A 20681-nucleotide genomic window follows, 5' to 3' on the forward strand; every position below is an offset into this window, starting at 1 on the left:
AGGAGTAAGTGGCCACATGTCAGCAAGCTGGGACACCTTCCAAATCTCTCTAGATGCAAAATGGCACAATTTTGAAGTAGAGGAGAGGCTGAATTTTCTGCATTCTCTGCTTTTTCAGCTATGGAGGCTCTCTACCTTCATGTTTTCTTGCTTACAGGTGATTTACAGGTCAAGACAGTGCTTGGGAATGCTTCCCTACACCCCTGAATCATGTATGCATGCTGTTTTTACAGCTGCAAGCCCTAAAAACCTGAATTTCAGATTGTAATTCGCGTCCATCTATACGCGTACTTCGCATATGTTATGTACAGTGGAGCGGATAATGCTTATGCGATGTTCGGAGCTGTGTAAATCAGCTAAAACAGGTTTTTCAGCGCTGTTTTGCGCTTTTCTTGAGTTTTGTCGTGCCAAAGTCTTCCAAACTTTCTAGGAAGATACTACAGGTGATCCTCTATGCGTACATGTGCTCGGATCTTGTTTTCGACACCAAAAGTGGCCGAAATGAGGGCTGAATTTTCTGCTGCATTTTTAGGGTTTGCAGGTTTGAACCTTTTTGAATAGGAGAGGTTGTCGTGGTGGTGTACCGACCACTAGATCTCTTGCGGGAGTGATGTGGAGTCGCCGGGCGATAGACCGGTCGCTTATTCACTAGGGTGAAAGCTTGGGATCCTAACTTCGTAGCCGGAATTTCTCTCTATTTTTACTGCTTGTCATCGTGTAAAGGTCACTACCAAAAAGGCAATAAAGAAATACCGAAAGGGGCGCCATCGTTTGGGGCCAATCTGGTGTCGTTCTTTTGAGCAGGAGCATTTTAGCTCCCTTCTTTTTCATGTGTGTAAGTGCTGGATTTCGATATACATAAGCAGGTGTTTCCATCTTCACTTACAGTTTGTCACATACACTTGTTCTTTATTTCAAGGATAGTACCGCCCTTTTGGTGATCTAACAGGCCGGTTTCATTGGTTCCGTCACCGCAACTTGATCACTTTTTCTTCAAGGAGTGAGTCTCGGCTAGTGTTGGGTGAAAGACGAAGGGATCAGGTATTTTGGAGCCCTATTACAGGGCTTTTTAAGGGCTGGAAATTTTCTGAAATTGCTGAAATCTCTGAAAATTCAGCGTTATGGCTGATCGTAGAGATGATCCTACGGAAGATGCTTCTTCTTCGCATGGTGGACAGGCTGAGCAAAGAGTGGTTCCTCCTGGGAATATGCGTACAGGTCCACAGACTTCTGTTCATACAAGGAATGTGAATGCGTCACAATCCAATAGAACGGGCAATGAGCTTGACGAGGAGATGATGTTTAAAGCACAATTGTTGAGTGTTGTTACCACTTTTCAACAATTGATCAAGAATCCCAAATTTTTGGAATACATGCAAACTCCTCCTATGCCACAGCAGGAAAAGGAGCATTCACTTGTTGCTGAGTCTCATGAAGTTCAAGGGCAAGTGCCCATTTTGGTTACACAGGTGCAAACGTTCCTAATGCAAATCCAGTTCTAGTCCAACATGCTCAATTTGGACAGGATCCTTTGTTGAATGGTCATAGAAGCAATGAACAGGTTATTCATCCGACCATTCCAACACCTAGTGTTCATCCTGGTTATTTTGGAGGAGGATCAGTATTTCAAGCTATGGCTGGATTTCCTACAGGTTTTCATGCTAATATGCCAGGAAATGTTTTTGGGACAATGCAAGCTAATATGGTAAATCCCATGTATGGGAATATAGGCATGCAACCAGGTTTTCAGGGTTTATGGTAACACAGGATTACCGCCAGCGCCTTTTGGTGTACCCAGCTATCCTCATCCTATTATGGGAAATACCGGTATTCCAGGTAGAGTGGGTGACATGGGGGCAGGAATGATGAATCCTAGACCGCTGATTTCGCAGCCATTCATTGATGAGAATGTGGCTTCCACAAGTAAACCCAAGGATTATAAGGAAGGAGGTGCAAGTGTGACGTTTGAGGTCTTCAATGGAGTACAGGATAAGCTGAAGGCATTATCATTCGTCCAGCAGTTTGATGCAGCATTTGCGGGTGGAAACTTCACTGAGTCTTCAAAAGTTCGCAAGGTCTCTACTTTCTTGAAAGAAAATGCATTACAATAGTGGACCATCATATTGATGCATGGGTTAAGACCTGCTACTTGGGTTGAGTTCAAGCAATTATTCTCAGCTTCATGGCTTACAAACACTTAAGGTAGATGAGATGACAGCTTGGCATAACTTGAATGCGATACACTGTGTAGACCTCAAAGAGTACAATAGCAAGTTTTGGAAGGCATTGTTGTCAGTAAGTTCTTATAGACTTGTGCCTTTTTCAGAACAGATTGAGAAGTACTGTTGCGGTTTGCCCAAAGAAATTAGGGATTATTGCACAAAGACTAGTGTCATGAACATTCCACAATTGATTAAGAATGCGACAGTGGCAAATGCCAATCAACTAGATTTAAGGGCATCCTGAAAGAACCACAAGGCAAACAATTTTCAGCCAAGGGTAAGGATACATATAAGTCTGCTGAAAATAGACCTTTTAAAGGTAAATCAAATACAGGTAAAGCTGGAAAGTACAAGAAACCATTTAAGTCTGTTCCTTAGCACAATCAAGGGCAAAAAAGACACTTTTCTGGCAAAACGCTTGAGGAAAGAAAGGCTTTAATGGCTGAGAAGAAATGCTTTATTTGCGAACAGGAAGGACATTATGCTACTGATTGTCCACAGAACAAATCAAAGGAAAATGATGACAAGTCCGATCGTAAAGGTAAGAAGCCAGACCTAGTGCAGGACTTGTGCCAGATGTGGTTAGTGATCAGCCTTCTAGTGATGCGACAAAGTTATGTAGGGCATGGGGCAAAGTGAGGGATCAGACAGTGTTAGTCTTCTTTGATCCACAAGCCCGTCCAAATTTCATTTCTCCTGAGTTGGCATCAAAGTTGGGCATCCGTGCAAAGGAGATGGGAATGATGGGTGAGGCAGCTTTGGCATGTCCAGGTCACACAAAGCCTGTCACTCCTATCTTGGGAAAGCTTCGTTTGCACATTCAGAGTTATGTGGATGCGGAAGAATTTCACATTATGCCATTGGAAGGCTATGATGTCTTGTTGGGCATACCTTGGTGTTACAGGTTACATGCGTTTTGGATACCTACAACAAAAAGATCACTCTTGTACATAGGGGGGAAAGTCATGTGCTTGATGTCAAGCTTAGAGGCGAGTCTGTTCCAGTTGTTTCAGCTTCTGCTATTTCCTCTGTAATGAAAAATCATCTTTCTGCGTACTTAGTTTTTGCAAAAGAAGTTCAATTAGGTGAAGATAAGTCTAATTTATCTGCACTAGATAAGAAAAGGACAGCTTTCTTGAATTCATTCAGTGAATGTTTTTCTGCGTCTTTGCCAGGAGAGTTGCCACTTGAAAGGCTTGAGGACCATATGATAGACCTAGTGCCAGGCAGTACTCCACCTAATAGACCGCCGTACAGGGTTAGTGCAGCCCAACAAAAAGAGATTATGAGTCAAGTTAATGAACTTTTAGAGAAGGGGCTGATTCAGCCCAGTTCATCCCCATTTTGTTCACCTGTACTTTTAGTACAGAAGAAGGATGGCTCTTGGCGCATGTGTATAGACTACCGTGCGCTAAACAAAAATACTATCAAGAACAGGTTTCCTATTCCAAGGATAGATGACATTCTTGATCGACTAGAGGGAGCATCTTTGTTTAGCAGGATTGATCTTAAAAGTGGATACCATCAAATACGCATTAGATCTGAAGATGTGCATAAGACTGCGTTCAGGACGATGTTCGGTCTGTATGAGTTCCTTGTAATGCCGTTTAGTCTTACAAATGCTCCTGCCACTTTTAACAGGATGATGGATAGAATTTTCCGTCCATACAGGCATTTTGTTGGCACATTCTTTGATGACATGATTGTGTATTCAAAGAGTGAAGAGGAGCATAGGAATCATTTGATTACAGTCTTTAATGAGTTACGTAAGAATAGGCTGCTCATTAATCCAAAGAAAAGTGAATTCTTTTTGGAAGAAATTCATTTTCTTGGGCACATCGTTTCGAAACATGGGGTACGTATGGATCCTGCTAAGATTGAAGCAATCAAGTCATGGCCAGATTTGAAGACCGTACATGATGTACGAAGCTTTTTAGGCCTATGCTCTTACTACAGAAGATTTATCCGCTATTTTGCAGAGATTGCTTCACCTCTACATGCTTTAGAGAGGAAAAATGTTGCTTTTAAATGGGCAGATAAAGAAATTTCAGCTTTCAATCTTTTGAAAGAGAAATTGACTTCGGATCCGGTTCTTATCTTACCAGATCTTGGAAAGTCTTTTGTTGTTCAATGCGATGCATGTGGACATAGCATTGGTGCAGTTCTCATGCAGAATGGCCAAGTAGTGGTATATGAGAGTAGAATGCTAATAGGACCATAAAGAAACCTCCAAACTTATGAAAAAGAATTATTGGCAGTGATTCATGCTCTCAATAGAGCTGGAAACACTACTTGTTAGGGACTGATTTTTTTGTGCAAACAGATCATCAAACTTTGCGTTATTTCCTCACCCAGACTAAGTTGTCTGAGAAACATATGCGATGGGCCAACTTCCTATCCATGTTTCATTTTCAGATTGTCCATGTAGAAGGAAAAAAGAATGTTGTGGCTGATGTTTTGTCACGAAAGCCACAAATTTCAGCTGTGTCTATTCCTTATCATAATGAATTAGATGAGATGAAGGGACAATATGCTCAAGATGAAGATTATGCCAGGATTTATGATCAAATAATGGATGGTCAGTCCCACGAGCATTATTTTCTAAGGGATGGTTTCCTTATGATGCATGACAGATTATGCGTCACTAAGCAATTAAAGCAAAAGGTTTTAGTGGAAAGTCATGTTCCCCCATTTGCTGGTCATCGTGGGATTGATGCTACAGTGCAAGTAGTCGAGACTTTCTTCTATTGGCCAACTTTAAGACGAGATGTGGATGCATTTGTGCGCCAATGCATAGTATGTCAAAAGGTCAAATTTGATAGGCAAAAGGCACCAGGGTTGTTACAACCATTGCCAATTCCGAATAGGCCATGGGAAAGTATTGCAATGGATTTTATATTTGATCTTCCTAGAACGCAGACAGGCAATGATGGGATTTGGACAATCATATGCATATTCAGTAAACAGGCCCATTTCATTCCTGTTAGGAAGAAGATAAAACCTGATCACATGGCGAGGATATTTATGTAGAACATTTTCAAATATTATGGCATGCCACAATCTATTGTAAGTGACCGTGATCCAAGAATGATGAGTCTATTTTGGAAAGGTTTGTTTGAAAACATGGACACTACACTTAAGTTTTCATCATCGTTTCATCCACAAACACATGGACAGTCAAAAGAGGCAAATTCTACAGTTTTAGATTTGCTTAAATGCTATGTGTCAAAGCATAAGGCAAATTGGGAACAATATTTGCCATTGGTTGAGTATGCATACAACAATACAGCGCACTCTTCAACTGGCAAAGCACCTTTTGAGATTGTAGAAGGTGGTAAGAAAGTGCCTCCCATTTTGCATACAAAAGACAAGATTTTTGAAGCCGATTGATATGTGGAAAACATGGATGAAGCTTATAAGAAAATCAAGCTTGCCTTGGAAAAGACTCAAGCTAAGCAAAAGAAAGCTGCTGATCGTCACCGACGTGAACTTGTGTTTGCAGAGGGTGATTGGGTTCTTTTGCGCTTCGAAAAGGCTAGATTAAAGAAAAGAAGGGCAAGAAACGTTTGTTTACAAAGCTCAGCATCATGCGTTATTATGGGCACTTGTGGGAAAATAGGTGTGTACGGTAGATGAAAGATTATATGTACATATATATATATATATATATGTACATATATATATATATATATATATGTACATATATATATATATATATATATGTACATATATATATATATATATATGTACATATATATATATATATATATGTACATATATATATATATATATATATGTATATTGGTCAAATTCTTTAGCAACTAGCCTTGCTTTGTACTTTGGTTGTCCATCACTTGGTGTGATCTTCATCTTGTAGACCCATTTGCATGGTAATGCATGTTCCCCTTTAGGCAAAGGCACTTTTTAATTTGTTTTTTTTTTAGCAACGACCAATAATTTTGATTCCATTTTTTTAAAATTATGGTGGTTGTCCTTTTTTTTTCCGTTCCACCAACCATCCCCACATTTAATCAAACTCCATCGCTCCCTATTATGTAATTGTCACTGGGAGGCTCTTCTCCTCCTAAAAGAAGGAAGGCTATATATATATATATAATTTATTTTAAGATTTGAATATATTGAATATATATATTATATTATATTAAAGCTTGAATATATTGAATATATGTACATATATATTATATTTATATTAAAGATTATATATATATCTATGCTATATATAAAAGCAAAAGGAATGCAAATGCCACGTGGCAAGTTCTAAGAGCAAGTCAAGATATCCTAATTTTCTAAAAAAGAAAAAAAGAAGATGTAAATGGAATAAAAGTGCACAAACTTTAAAAGACCTCACATTTCATGTTCAAGCAAAGCCTAAAAGTAAGTGAGATATTCTAAAAAGTGAGTGAGAGATATGCGCACATCTCAAAAAGTATACATCTATGTATAATATTAAACCAAAGGGAATTCCGATAAGATAAGCTACCACGTGGTAGTAAATGCGCCATCCAACATTCCCCTATCGGAATGTTGGATGTTGCATTTACTACCACGTGGTAGTAAATGCGACATTCAACATTCCCCTACCACGTCGTAGTAAATGCGACATCCAATATTCCCCTACCATGTAGAAAACAAAAAGGAGAGAGATGTTTTGTTTTGGATGTAAGAAGAGAACAACTTGGCAATTTGAGCTGGAAGTTAAACTAGCAGTTGATTAAAGGAATTAAAATGTGGGCTCTCTATTTCACTAATTCACGCATTAAATGTCAGTTGGAGCATATGCAAATGATTCAAGCTACTATTTCTCCCCCCGTGGGCTCTTATGTCTTTCCACACATTCCTTCCTCCTTCTGCTCAAGTGAGCTCTCTCTTTCTCTCTCTCTCTCTCTCTCTCTAACATACACGCACGCACGCGCGCACACACACACACACACACACACACATACACATATGATGCTTAATCCCTTAGGGGTGGTTCTTTGATATGTTTGTTTTCTTTTAAGTGCAGGTGAGCTCTCTCTCTTTCTCTCTCTCTAACACACATACAGACATGATGGTTAATTCTTTTAGAGTGGTTCTTTGATATGTTTGGTTTTTTTTATGTGCATGTCCTTGAAGGAGGTTAGAAGACTTCTCTGTTCAAGTTTTTGATAAGGTAACAATACCCCCCCCTCTCTCTCATCAATTTGTGTGGAAGGAGGGCATTTGCAACTCTAGCACTTGCCTTTCACCTTTTGTGGATTTTGCAGTAGGCTCTTGCTAATTACTATTTGCATCCCTTACATCATTTTGCAGATTATCAACCAGTCCACTTCTCCATTTTCTGCAACCCTTCTTCTCTATTCTCCTTGACTGCTTTTCTTCTAGCTATTTAAGAAGAGGAGAGTAGGAAAGATGTACACAATGGACATTTGGGTTGCAGCACTTAATCATGTGCACAATGAAAGAAAAGATGACTTATAGAACAGCTCTTAATCTTATGCACAATGAAAGAGAAATCATATGCACATGGAAAGGAATCGACCAAAACTAGCAGCTAACAACTCAAGGAAGCCTATCGCATCTGAGTCTCCAAGTCTAGCCACACACTTTTTTTTTTTTTTTTTAGTAAAACCAGTAATTGTTATATTTTCATAAAGTCAATATACAAGACATTAGACTCCAAAGGAGAGCCTAATGGAAGCACACAAGAAAGTTTACATAATCATATTCTCCAGAGTGGAGAATATCCAAAGATCAAAAGCACTCGAAGAAAAGCTGAATACAAGATGCATCCATGTCACCCTCAAGGCAAGCAGCATATACAGACTGTCGCAATGAGGCTCGGAAAGATTCATATGATTGTCAGTGGGGGTTACACTTGCAAGACGCCATATTGCATCATCCACCTGTCTAAGATGTATGGCTCTTTCAGAGACAATTCCTCATTTGCTTTGGCATTGTCCTTGTTCTAGGATCCTCCTCAGGCGTATTTCTGATTATCTTTGCCTTCGCTTCCCAACTCATAGATTTGGGAAACATTTCTGGCTCTTTGGCAGACATCTCAGAACTTTGTCCCAATACTCACTTTTTCTATTTTGGGTGAGATATTGGGCCCTATGGACCATCTGGAGTGAACACAATTTTGCATATTTGGGAAGGCACAATCTCCAAGTCTAGCCACACACACACACACACACACACACACACACACACACACATTCATGAGCACATGGGTCTACTTTGAATAAAGGAGCTTCGCCTTAGGTGCCCTCCCCTTCTCTCTCCTCTCGCCTCTCCTATCTCCTTTCTCCTGCCGCCTCCCCTGTTCTCTCCTCTCCTGTCCCTCTACTAGACTCCGCCCCACCTCTCCTATCCCTTTGTTATTCCTCTAGCAGACTCCGCCTATCCTCTCCTTGCCATCGAGCTTTTCCACAACATCTCTTGGATAGAGAGAGAGAGAGAGAGAGAGAGAGAGAGAGAGAGAGAGAGAGAGAGAGAGAAGTATACATTCGGCCATAGAGAGAGCTTGCAGAGAAGCTAGAGAAGAGAGAGATGGCGCCGAGACATGTATCCCTTCTCTGCTGCTGCAGTCAACCCACTTGAACTGGCCTCTCCTTTAATCTCTATCCCATAATCATTTGCCCTATTCGGCAACTGTGCTGGCAAGGGATACATGTCTCCTCCCATCCTTCTTGGTTTATCACAATGCGGGCTGATGTGACCAATCTCACCACAATTGTAGCAGGTGGGTATATTCTTTCACTTTTTGTTATGATTTTGTCCACCATCATTGTTGGACTGATTGGACTGCTTCCCATATCCATGAAAGTTTCCCATGTTGCTTAGCAAATTTAGACTAAGATTCTTCATTAAATCCACCATTTGTCTCATCTCCTGCCTTAATCCATCATCTGGTACTGGGGCATTAACCACTGCTGGTACAACCTGAGGAATCTCCCATTGCTTGGCAAACTGTCTGCGACCAACAAGTGAACTGAACTATCATCACTGAAAGTGGCTGGACCACTACGCATAGACCAATACAATGCCTCAACGGCGTAACTGAGCAATAGATGCAATCCCACACTGCTATCCACAATGATACATCCTATGCTCGATGCCGAATGGGATGTGTCGGAGGACTTCAATAATATCGACTAACATGGACAAAAGTGTCAAAACAAACATCAAAAACCCCAAAGTTCAAAATTTGACAAGTTGGGTTCATGAGTTAGCGATGAAGGGATCATCAAATTAAAAATCCAACATGATGGGAGTGCTTAGAATCATGAGGGGAATCAGAGTAGCATGTCAAAATTCACAAAAAGTGAATTTTTAGAGCAGTCGGGTTCACGCAGATAGAAAAGTAAAAGAAGAGGCCAAATAACTCATTTAACTTCATTCTATTAGGTTAGTGAGAGTGAGAGCTTACACTCTAGTGAGTTTGGGTGCACTTTGCATGCGCAGTACGTCAGCTACGATCATTTCCATCGCCAACAAGTACTCGATCGGCATTCTCGGTAGGTGCACGTTCGATTTGATTCATACATTTGCGCCTTCGAGCGCCGCGGTAGTTTAGTACAGGTACCCGGGGGGTGTCTGCCGAGCTTTAGCTCTGCCGCATTTTGCCATATTCACAGGGCTGTGGAAGCGCTGCCAAAATTTTGGTAGGCATCAGGCATGCTTGGGCACGGGGTGAGTGTACAACTTGATGCACAAACACACATACACTTGCTTAAAAGCAATGGATTTCGACAATGACACCAACGTGTCAAGGGAGGCACATAAATCGGGTTTGCATGCACCCATTCGAAAGAGCTTGAAGGTGTATCCAAACAAGTCTTTACGGTGTATGATGGAGTCTGCCATGGTGGCGGAAGAGCTCCATACAAAGGGACAACCATGGAAGCAAGAGTTTAACACTTTTCGTGCTAAACGAAAAGCTATCTATGAAGAATCCAAGGCTGAAAATTCAGCAAAAACAGGGAAATTCAGCAAGCGAACACCTCCTAGAAATGGCTCCAACAAGAAGCAGAAGACCAATAGTAAGAGTCTTTCAACTTTTTTTGGTCCTACGAAGCTTAAAGAATACAAGGAGCAGGGAAAGTGCTTTCATTGTGGAAGCAAAGACCACATGAAGAGGGATTGCCCACACCTAAAGGGCAAAGAGCAAAAGATTGAGGATGGCGGGGCCATGCCTCTATCTAATGCTGTGCCGGATGTGCAGGGCAACACGTCTATGGATCCTCAAAGGAGGCAGCTTCTCAAAGCCTGGGGCAAACTTGAGGGCAAGAATGCCTTAGTTCTTTTTGATCCAGGATCCACGGATAATTTCATATCTACAGAGATGGCTGAGGCATTGAAGCTTCAAGCTTCTAGCATGGGAGTGCCAATCGAAGCAAGCTCAGCATTCCAAGAAGGAGCCGCACATGTTACACCAATCATTGGAAAGCTGAAAATTCAAATTAGAGTTGCACCTCAGGATGTGCATAAAACAGCCTTTCGAACCAGCTTTGGACTTTATGAGTTTCTTGTGATGCCATTTGGCCTCACAAATGCTCCAGCTACATTCCAAGCCTTATGTTGGTGAACCACCTTCGGAGCCTATTTCGGAAGAACCTTCTAGTGTCAATGAATTAGAAGAAGTTCTCGAGCCTGAACAAATAATTTCTCATCAAGATCGTGTTCTCAAGGGAGGAAAGCAAACACGCCGTTTCTTAGTTAAGTTTAAGAACTACTCTCCCCTGGATGCAAAGTGGATGGATACCCAAGAATTAAATAAGTTTTCCCATCTTGTACAACATTATTTAGAAGCCTTTCAGTTAAGGGCAGTTGAATAATAGTGAGGGGAAATGTAACTTTTTAGCTATGACTAGCTAATCTGGTTAAGGATAATGTCAAACACCTTCTAAAGTTGTCTCTGCATGTGAGTTAACTAATGAATGTGTAAATAGAAAATACACGTGTATTTTTAGTGCACATTTGATGGATCTTGGGGAACCAAATGTGTTAGAGTTTGGAACCCTAAGGCTAGATAGGGTTTGGAACCCTAAGGGTCAGGGACCCTAAGATTAGAGAGGGTTCGGAACCCTAAGGGTCTGGGACCCTAAGTTTAGAAAGGGTTCGGAACCCTAAGGGTCTGGGACCCTAAGTTTAGATAGGGTTTGGAACCCTAAGGGTCTAGGACCCTAAGTAAGTTAGGGTTAGGAACCCTAAGTAGTTACGGTTTGGAACCCTAATGGGTCAGGGACCCTAAGATAGAATTAGGGTTGGGAACCCTAAAGGTCTGGGACCTTAGCATTTAAGTAGCCCGGGATACTCAAATGAAGTGTATCTGATGGATCTACGAGAACCAGATACTTACTAAAAATAGAAAGTATTTGTGATGATACAAATACGTAGCGCAAGCACAGAGCTAAGATGGGAGTCTTGACGAGGATGAAATTTGGTCGGTCGGCCAAGTTTTAGTCCATTTACATTAAACGCTTGAATTGCGTGGGAACCACCTCTTAAAGTCACTTAACTCAATAAATAGAAATTTGTGACAGTACTTTAAAATGCTAGGGAAAGTTGACACTTGGCCAATTCTTCTTTTTGAAGTAGGGAAGGGGGGGAGCATTATTTAAGGAGCTCATTCTCTCTCTCTCCCACACCTTCTCTCATGGTTGAAGCTCTCAAGCTTTAACGGAAAGCTTTATCATCATCTTCTCCAGCTCTCCATTGCTGTTTTTCAGGTTTCAGCAGTAAATTAAGCCTCATTTCATAGCCAAAACAGCCCCTCTATAGCATAGAAACACTCCCCCATCAACCCTATGCAAGGAAATTAGGGTTTCATTGCGGAGAAACCCTAATATTCACTGCTGCAGGAAATTACTGCAAGCTGCAGAAAATTGCAGCAAGCTGTAATTTCAGATTTGAGGAAGATTTGTCGCGTACAAAGGCTATAAAGTGGATTCCAAGTGTTGCTTTCGCAAGGGAGATCGATTGGGAGCTGAAAGCTCTCAATTCGGAGCCTCAAATTGGGAGATACAGGCGTTGCAAGTAGAGAAGGTGCTGGGCACTCTTCTCACAAAGACATCGAGATAGTAGAAGGCGGTTGCTACAGTAAAGTCTAGGTGCTGGGCACTTAGAGCAATCAAGATTGGAAAGGGGGATTAGCAGGGCTATCCCAATTTCCCGGCTTTGTGCTTGTAAATTGTATTTTCTATTGATTAATACAATCTCCAAAAGGGGGGGACCGGCCCATCTTCGGTCCCCAGTGTGGTGTCGGTGTCTTATTTTCTCTCTTCTCATTTCCTCTCTTCTCCGTTCTCTATTTCTCTTAATACTCTTAAATTTCAGCCAAGCATAATAGCTCTAAAAAGTAGCTAAATTGTTAATTTTATTGCTCGAATTGGGTCTCGCTAGCTACCGATTTGTGACAGTGGTATCAGAGCTTTGGTCACCTCTCTCTTTTCTCAAAGAGGAGGGTTCTTGGAGACCGTCAAGATGGCTGCAAATTCAAGCTATGAAGCGGAAATGCAAGCCCTTCGTGGAGAGTTGGGTGAGATACGGGATATACTCACCATCCTGGAGGTGCGTGATGCATTGGAGCGCGTGCGCAAAGAAAAGCAGGAGGAGGAAGTAGCGGCTGGGCCATTACTTCCCCCCTCTCTTGAAGAGGATCAATGGAATGACGAAGATGAAGAGGAGACTCCAAGAAGAAAAGCCGAACGACTGACATGCACATATGCAACACCGGAGTATCGGCGCTTGGAATCCAACAAGGAGTGCAACTTGCGCAAGGTAAGAAGATCCCGCCATGGAAGAGAGCGACGCCCACGTAGGAGCCATCGCTACCAGCACGATGACTCCTCATCTTCTTCATCATCAAGGGAACGTTCGTCCCGCAGGAAGCGAACCTTCAAGGCGGGCGACAAAGACACCAAATTCGAGACCTATAACGGTAAAAGAAATATTGATAGAGCTCGAGAGAGAGAGAGAGAGAGTCGACGCGAACCGATAAGGCGTGGATATGGCGCGCGTCGCTTCCGTCTGTGTGTGCGCGAGAGCTTCAGGTTAGTCTTTTGTTCGCTGCTGCAGCCCCCGCTGGTCGCCTTGCTCCTCTTGTGCTCCCGCTGGTCGCCCTGCCCCCCCTTCTGCTCCCGCTGGTCCCCTCCCCCCCTTCTTCCTTTCCCTGTGCGCCTCCTGCTCGTTTTTCCCCCCGTCCCCCCTCTCTGTTCCTGCCCCCCGTCCCCCGTCTTTCTTTTGTTCCCGCCCCCCGGCCTTTTTCCTTTTCCCGCCCCCGCTCTCCTTTGTTCCGCCCGCCCTCTGTCTCTTATCCCGCCCCCTCTTTCTTTTATCCCGCCCCCTCTTTCCTTTCTTTTCCTTTTTTCCTTTGTTCCCGCGCTTCCCGCGCCCTCTTCTTTCTTCTCGTCTTTCCTCCCCCTCTCCCTTTTGCTCTTTCTTCCTCCGCTCCCCCGCCTGTTTCTCCTCCTCCTCCTTCGTCTCCCGCTTCTCTTGCTCCCCCCCCCCAAAAAAAAAATAAAAAATAAAATAAAATCCAGGTACAGCAGGACAGCAGCAGCAGCAGTGGCAGCGGTTCATTTCAGCATGGCACCTATTTTCTTCTCTAATGTCACCAAACAGGCAATATTTGACAAGATCAGCAAATACTCCTCTAGAGCTATTATTGGCCGCATTGTTGGCTATCGTCGCGTTGTAGGCGCTTTCAAGGATTGGATTCAGGCGTCCCTTAGTCTTAGCGAGGGTCGCATTGAAGACATTCTTCTTCTTGGGAAGGGTACGTTTATGGTCCTGCTTTCATCCGAAGAAAGCGTTGCCCCTCTCATTGGTCGTTCTCCTCTCTCCTTTGGCGACAAGCTGATCTTCTTCTCAGAGTGGTACCAAGGTTTTGACATGACTACTTTTGAGGACAGATGTGGGGTGCCTAGATTTCCGGTTAGGCTCTCTTTTCCGGACTTGGCTCTTGAGTTCAGAGTGTCAGAGGTGCTTTCACAGTTTGGTTCGGTATTCGGCACTCCTTTTCAAGATTCCATGCACCTTTCAGCATCTGTGCCTCATTTGATGGTGGGAGTCTCCCCTTCTGTTTAGTTTCCAGATTCTATCAGCTTCGAGTGGGAGGGCTTGATTATTACCCAGCGCTTGGTTGTCACAGGTAGACCAAACCAATGTTTGAGATGTCACTCCTTAGGACATCTTGTAAAAGACTGTCCTAAATCTCAAAATTGGGGAGGTCAACCTAGGGCAAGACAGACAGCCTCAGCAGCCACCTCAGACCCGGCCTAGGGAGGCCATGTCCTATGCTACAGCAGTGTCGGGTCACAGTCAGCACCAGTGTGCAGGGGGTCAGGCTCGTTCTTTGGCCAAGCCCCGACGTCAGAAGATGGCAGAGAGGCCACAGGCAGTAGAGAGGAAGGTCTACCGCCGCAGGGACAGGGCAGCAGTGGAGGAGCAGCCTCTAGGTAGGCCTCCTGAGGTGACAGCACAGGATGACGGCAGAGAGCCCGGTTTGGCAGTGGAGGAGCAGCCTCCGCAGAGACCACAGGAGGAGGAGATTCTCCATGCTGACACAGCGGTCAGAGTTACCCTTGGAGATTCAGCAGAGGTCCCTTCATCAGTGTTGCCTTCATAGGTTCCGGCTTCATTTGCTACAAGACCGGCAGAGGTTGGAGAAACACCTATGATGATACCCCTTGGGTTTGTCAGAGCTGTTTCTCCTCCCTCTCACTTCTCTTCTGAGTCCGACATGCCTTTGTCTCAGTGGCTACCTAGTCACTTTTTCTCTCTGGGCCCTTGGAGGAGCCCAAATGGCAGATTGAGAGATGGCCCCCTTCAGATTCAGATGATGTTCTTGCAGTTTTCTTCTAGGGGGGGAGCTATTCTACAGGGCTCGGCTTCTTCTCCTATGTTCGGAGTTATGTTCGAGACGAGGCACGACAGAGAGTGGGACATTGTGACAGTCTATGACAGTTTTCATGAGCAGGTATCCTTCTTGGCAGAAAATCATATTGGCAGTCTGGCTGCTGACCTGCTCTCGCATCAGTTCCACAGTGCCATAGGTCAGTTGTTTTGGTCAGTGTCAGGTTCCTTCTAGTGCATCCCTATGGTATTTATTTTGGAAGATTCGACTATTCTTCCATCTTCCTTTCAGAGATGGGATGCCAGAGCCCCTTCCAGCTTCCTTGGTATCAAGTCCAGATCTATTACCGAGTGGTTCAGAGACATCTTGGAGGGACAGCATCATGGTTTTAGAGTTCCCTGGGAGATTTGATTGGTGGTGCAGGCAGGTGTTCTGTGGAGTTTTGAGCATTGAGAGGTTGTGGGCGCTTCTGGGGCTACATCGCCGGGAGATACCGGGCAGATTTATGTAGTCAGCAGGGTTCACAGCCAGTTCTCCTGGTTCCCTTTTCCCAGTTCACTTTTTGTATTACCTTCTGGGTACTTTTCCCTCACAGCTTTATGATATTCAGCCTTTTTGGCTTTAAGTAATATGAAGGGTACAAGCCCAGTGGTTTTGCAGCAAAAAGAGAGAGAGAGAGAGAGAGAGAGAGAGAGAGAGAGAGAGAGAGAGAGAGACGAATGCAACCTGCTGTGCGTGACGGCTTGCTCTTCACGAATGCCCTGTTGTGTGTTGCGTGAGAGGCTGCTCTACTTTGCACGTGACGGCCTGCTGCCCTGCGTCTTCTTCTGAGCCCAGCCCTCGCACCCCATCTGCTTTGCAATGTCGTGCTTCTTCAGGGTAGTCGCTGCATCAGGTGGGCTGCGACCTTCTTCGCGCCCTTCACCCCTTCCCCCAGCCTTCGCGTGCACCCTTAGCCTTTCCTTCGTGTTGTTCAGCCTTTTAGCCTTAGCTTTTTTCTCCCCGTTAGCTCCCGTTTTCTACTGTTAAGCTCCTGTTTTCCCCCCCTTAGGGGAAGGAAACGGGGGAGGGGGCTGCAGGGAGAGGAAGCGGGGGCGGGGGCAGGGCAAAACGCAAGCAACAGGGGAAAGAGGGAAGGCGGGGGCAGGGGAAGGCGGCGGCAGAGGGAGGAGACGGGGCGGGGAAGGGGAAGGTGGGCGCGAGGGGCAGAAGAGGGAACAGGGGCGGCAGAGGGAAGAGACGGAGGCGGGGGAGACGGGGGCGGGGGAGACGGGGCGACAGAGGAGGCGGGCGAGCAGGGAGGAGACGGGAGCAGGGCAGCGCGAAGAGAAAGAGGGCAAAGGAGGGAAACAGGGCAGCGCGAGGAAGGCGAAGCAGGGAGCAGGAGGCGCAGGGGCAAGGGACCGCGAAGAAGCAGAGCGGGAGGGGAGCGAGCGGGGAGCACAGGGAGCCCCATCGCTAGGGCTCCCGACTCCTCTCTCTCTCTCTCTCTCTCTCTCTCTCTTTGGAGTAACCAGGGCTAAATTATAACGTACTGTGTGTCCATAGACTGCAAAAAGCCTAGCACTATGGCAGTACCCATCAAGAGAAAGCTACATACAAACTGGGAGCCTCATGGAGGCTGATGTGAGGAGTGGAGAAGAAACCACTGTGGAACTGCGTAATGCCAGATCATGGAACCACTAGAGATGTGGAAAAACATAGTTGACCTCCCCCACAAATGCAAGAAGTCAAACCGTCTCTGCTCTGCAGCCCTAGAGTCACCCTGTGAAGCATCCCACTGACTCCTCAAGGTGTGTACCAACTCAGACCAGATGAGGCGCAGAGTGTCTGCTACTGTCGTATGATGCTGATCGCTGAGAACATGAAGGCAATGTGCCTTCCAGATACACCAGAGAGAAATGCTCACAACCGTAGAGAATATAGGCTCTCTAAACTGATCGGCAGTGTCCCTGACTACTGAGGGGATCATATCCAGGCTGCCCCGATGGTAAGGCCCAGTGTCTAGCCTGAAAACCGGGTCGAAGTCCTCACCCTCAAAGAAGAGATGACGGCCCTGAAACTGCGATAACCAAGCAACTGCACCCCACGTCACAAATCCCTAACAAACTCCAACCCGAGAAAGTAAAGCACATACACGATAGTTACCCGCAATTTCCCGCATGAGCATTTTTAGGGTTTTCCCGCAGTTGTCGTGGGTTTCCTCAGGATTTGTCGTCTCGGCATGTCAGGTTCTTTTCTGATTGGATGGCAGTCTTGGACCAGGGTATTTTGGCCCTGGGATGTGGTTTCAGATCAGGCACAGTGGGCTTTTACAGTGTGGCAGAGCGTATCTGGAGATTGCAGTTGGGAGGACTTTGTCTTCTCGGTTTCGAACTTGGTCATCCTTGTTCCCTTACCACTTCTCTGAAGCCTTTTGTATACTCCCTGTTGTATGATTGGATCCTTGTGTCTCTGGAGCTTTTCCTCCCAGAGTTTACTGTATATTTTATGGAGGTTTTTACTCCAGGTTGATCTTGTGTATGTGGGCCCAAGGCCGTTTTGTATATGTCTTTAAGAATTAATGAAATGGGAACCAGCCCACCTCTTCTCGCAAAAAAAAAGAGAGAGAGAGAGAGAGAGAGAGAGAGAGAGAGAGAGAGAGGGGGGGGGTGGGGGGAGAGGGGGAGAGAGAGAGGGCGGGGGGGGGGGGGGGGGGGGGGAGTTTCATATTTTCTCATCGCCATTCCCCGGCTTCTCCACGGGAGTTCCCTGCAGTCCACACAAGGCTTCATCTTCTGCTCTTCCTGCATCTTTTGCCATGGTTGGCGCCCCGTCGACACAGGGTACCGCTCAAGTTACCCCACCGTTGATCGTCTGGCAGCATTCCGTCTCTGGTGCGGAGATTGAGGTTTTTGATGCCTCCATCAGGACTCTAGCAGGACGGACTTTGGTGGGCCGCATGGTTGGCCACTCTCCTTCTCGTTTCTCGGTCCGTGATTGGTTACAGTCAGCTCTTCGCTCTCCTGACGGGAGGGTGGCTGACATTGAGTTAGTGGGGAGAGGTATCTTCAGAGCTGTCTTGTTCGACGAGGCAGCGGCCCAGGCTCTTCTTCAACGCTCCCCGATCATTGCTGACACTAGAGCGATCCATTTGCGTGAATGGTACCCGGAGTTCACCGCAGAGGACTTCGACTCTAGATTTGACATTCCACGGTTTCCAGTCACCGTGGCCTTTCCTGGGATTCCTCTTCAGTTCCGCCATCTTATCTCTACAGTTGCTGGTCGGATGGGCATGGTCGTTCCTGGTTCCTTAGTTACAAGTGTGGGCACCCCCAGGATTCAGGTTTGGGCTCCAGCTTCCACGGTCTTTCCTGATGTGGTGGAGTTTCTCTGGCGGGACTCCTCTTTTCGCCAGCGGGTCTCTGTCACTGGCCGCCCGGATCAGTGCCTGCGGTGCCAGGCCTTCGGACACTTAGCTCGCGACTGCCCCCGATCCGCTCGACGCCACCGATAGGAGGCTCAGACCCGCTAGCCGCCCCGCACTCCACAGCAGCAGTGCCAGTAGTCCCGCACTCCACAGCAGCAGCAGCAGCCGCCACCCCAGCAGCCGAGAGCTGCTCGCCCCTCAGATTCAGGGGACTGGTGCACTGTTGATTGGCGTCATCACTTTAGGGCTACCCGCCCTAGGGATGCCCCACCCACTTCTGGTTATCAGCGACAGATGCAGCAGCCGCGACATCTTCACCCTCCTCTTCCCACGGTGCCAGAGGAAGGCTCTCAGAAGGACCTTTGCCTCTCCCTGGTCGTTGTCTCACCGCCAGAGGTCCATGTTTCAGTTCCTCCTCTGCTACCACCTAGACCTCCTTTTGCTGGGTTTGGTGCGATGGACATCGACTTTCCGGTACTTTCGTCTGCACGGCCCTCTCAGGCCTTGATGGCCTTGCCAGCCCAGGGACAGGCTCCCCCAGTGGGGAAAGATGTGTTGCAGTTATTTATGGATAGTGCGCCCATTTCATGGCGTTTTGATGTGGCAGGTGTTAGCGCGGATGACTCTGGCCCCCTCGAGGTCAGAGTTTATTGTTCACGGCAGCAGACTCTTCTTACTCTGCAGCGAGAGAGGACTCCCTTTCTCTCCTTCCTCCTACCCTTCACGGGACATGAGGATTGGTTAAAGGATTCGGTCCTTTCTTTCACTTGCACCCAGATCTTGCAGCGCCTCACATCCTAGGCGCCTGCACTAGCAACTGATATCTCAGTATCCGAGATCACCCACTGCATTGGCAGGGTGAAATGAGAAAATGGTCTTTGCAAATATGTTTTACCTGTGCTTTTTGGTTTTGCAGACTCTTGGTCTCCTCCTTCAGAGACTCTTCAGTGGCCAGTGAAGAGGATCTCCAAGACTCTAAGCTGCCCTATTTCATATGTACAGAGACGGTTTACCTTGGCTCTTGATTTTAGACTTGGGGGAGACATTCTCCTGCTTCCTCCAGACTTGGGGAGGTTTGATCCTCCAGATTCTCGACCGGAGGCCAAGCGCTAGCGTAGCCAGCGTGCTTAGATGTATGCTCCTTGTGGGTTACCCGTGTCATGTATGCTAGTTGTGGTTACTCTACTGTTATGATGGATTTGCATATTGTCACCTGGAATACCAATGGGTTGCATACTTCTCGCCAAAGTGGCGCGAGAAAGCTTCTTTTGAGACGGGATTTGCACAGACATGTTGTGGCTGAGGTCGACATTTTATTTGTGCAGGAGCACAAACTCTCCCTGGCTGACACAGTCTTGTGGGAAGATTCTTCCAGGCAATTCATGTACTTTTTGGGAGCCCGCCACAGGAGTGATGTCTCGCAGTGGAGGAGTTGCTATTTTTGTGGGTCCGCGCTGGATCTCGTGTGTGAGGGATCACGGGACATTGATTGCTGGTAGATGCATATGGGTCTCTATGCAGATTGGTGATCATATGATTGGCTTATTATGTACTTATGCGCCTACGGATGCTCGTTTGAGGGTAGATTTCTGGCAGGAGATTGTGAATGTATTGCCACCTGTGGATTCTTGGATTGTGGGGGGGATTTTAATAACCTAGAATCTCCCTAGGACTATCGCGCTGACATTCCTCCTCACCTGTCTGAGATTGCTGCAGTCGAGATTGATGCTTGGGACAGCTTGCTGTTTGCTTTGAGACTTTTGGATGCATGGCATGAGCAGTCTTTTTTGCACACAGAGGGTACTTTGGAGTATTCTTGGGGTTTTCGTAGACAGGCCGGTCGTTTGTTGGAGAGATTGGATCGCTTCTACATTGGTGTATGGGCATCCAGGATCGGTGGCTCTATGATGATTTGGCCGGGTACAGCACTCTCAGATCATGCACCTGTCTCCATTCGCATTTTGGCACAAAGACCGGATGCTCCGCGCAGGGGATGCAGGATTCCAGACGTGGTGTTGTCTTCTGACACATTGCACACCGAGCTGGAGGACATGGCGTATCTATTCAGAGGCTTACGCACATTTCATCACTGATTGCCTTACTGTTTCTAGTGAGACATGTCACCATCATGCGATTGCGCGGAGACGCTTTTTGAGTGCCAGCGAGCAGGGTCTTCATATTCGACTTG

At 45.9% G+C, this 20681-nt stretch overlaps 1 protein-coding gene and 2 pseudogenes across 1 annotated transcript in view; 2 read left to right on the forward strand and 1 right to left on the reverse strand.

Moving 5' to 3' along the window:
* LOC147604766 (mitotic spindle checkpoint protein MAD1-like) overlaps positions 1-20681 on the reverse strand; it is a 248191-nt gene that overhangs the window by 183890 nt on the left and 43620 nt on the right. The gene's annotated exons all lie outside the window — the stretch shown is intronic.
* On the forward strand, positions 1122-2466 carry LOC147604778 (uncharacterized; annotated as a pseudogene).
* On the forward strand, positions 13745-16165 carry LOC147604779 (uncharacterized; annotated as a pseudogene).

Source organism: Cibotium barometz, chromosome 61 (assembly GCF_041138505.1).
Source record: "Cibotium barometz isolate CiBa-2024 chromosome 61, ASM4113850v1, whole genome shotgun sequence".
Lineage (NCBI taxonomy): Eukaryota > Viridiplantae > Streptophyta > Polypodiopsida > Cyatheales > Cibotiaceae > Cibotium > Cibotium barometz.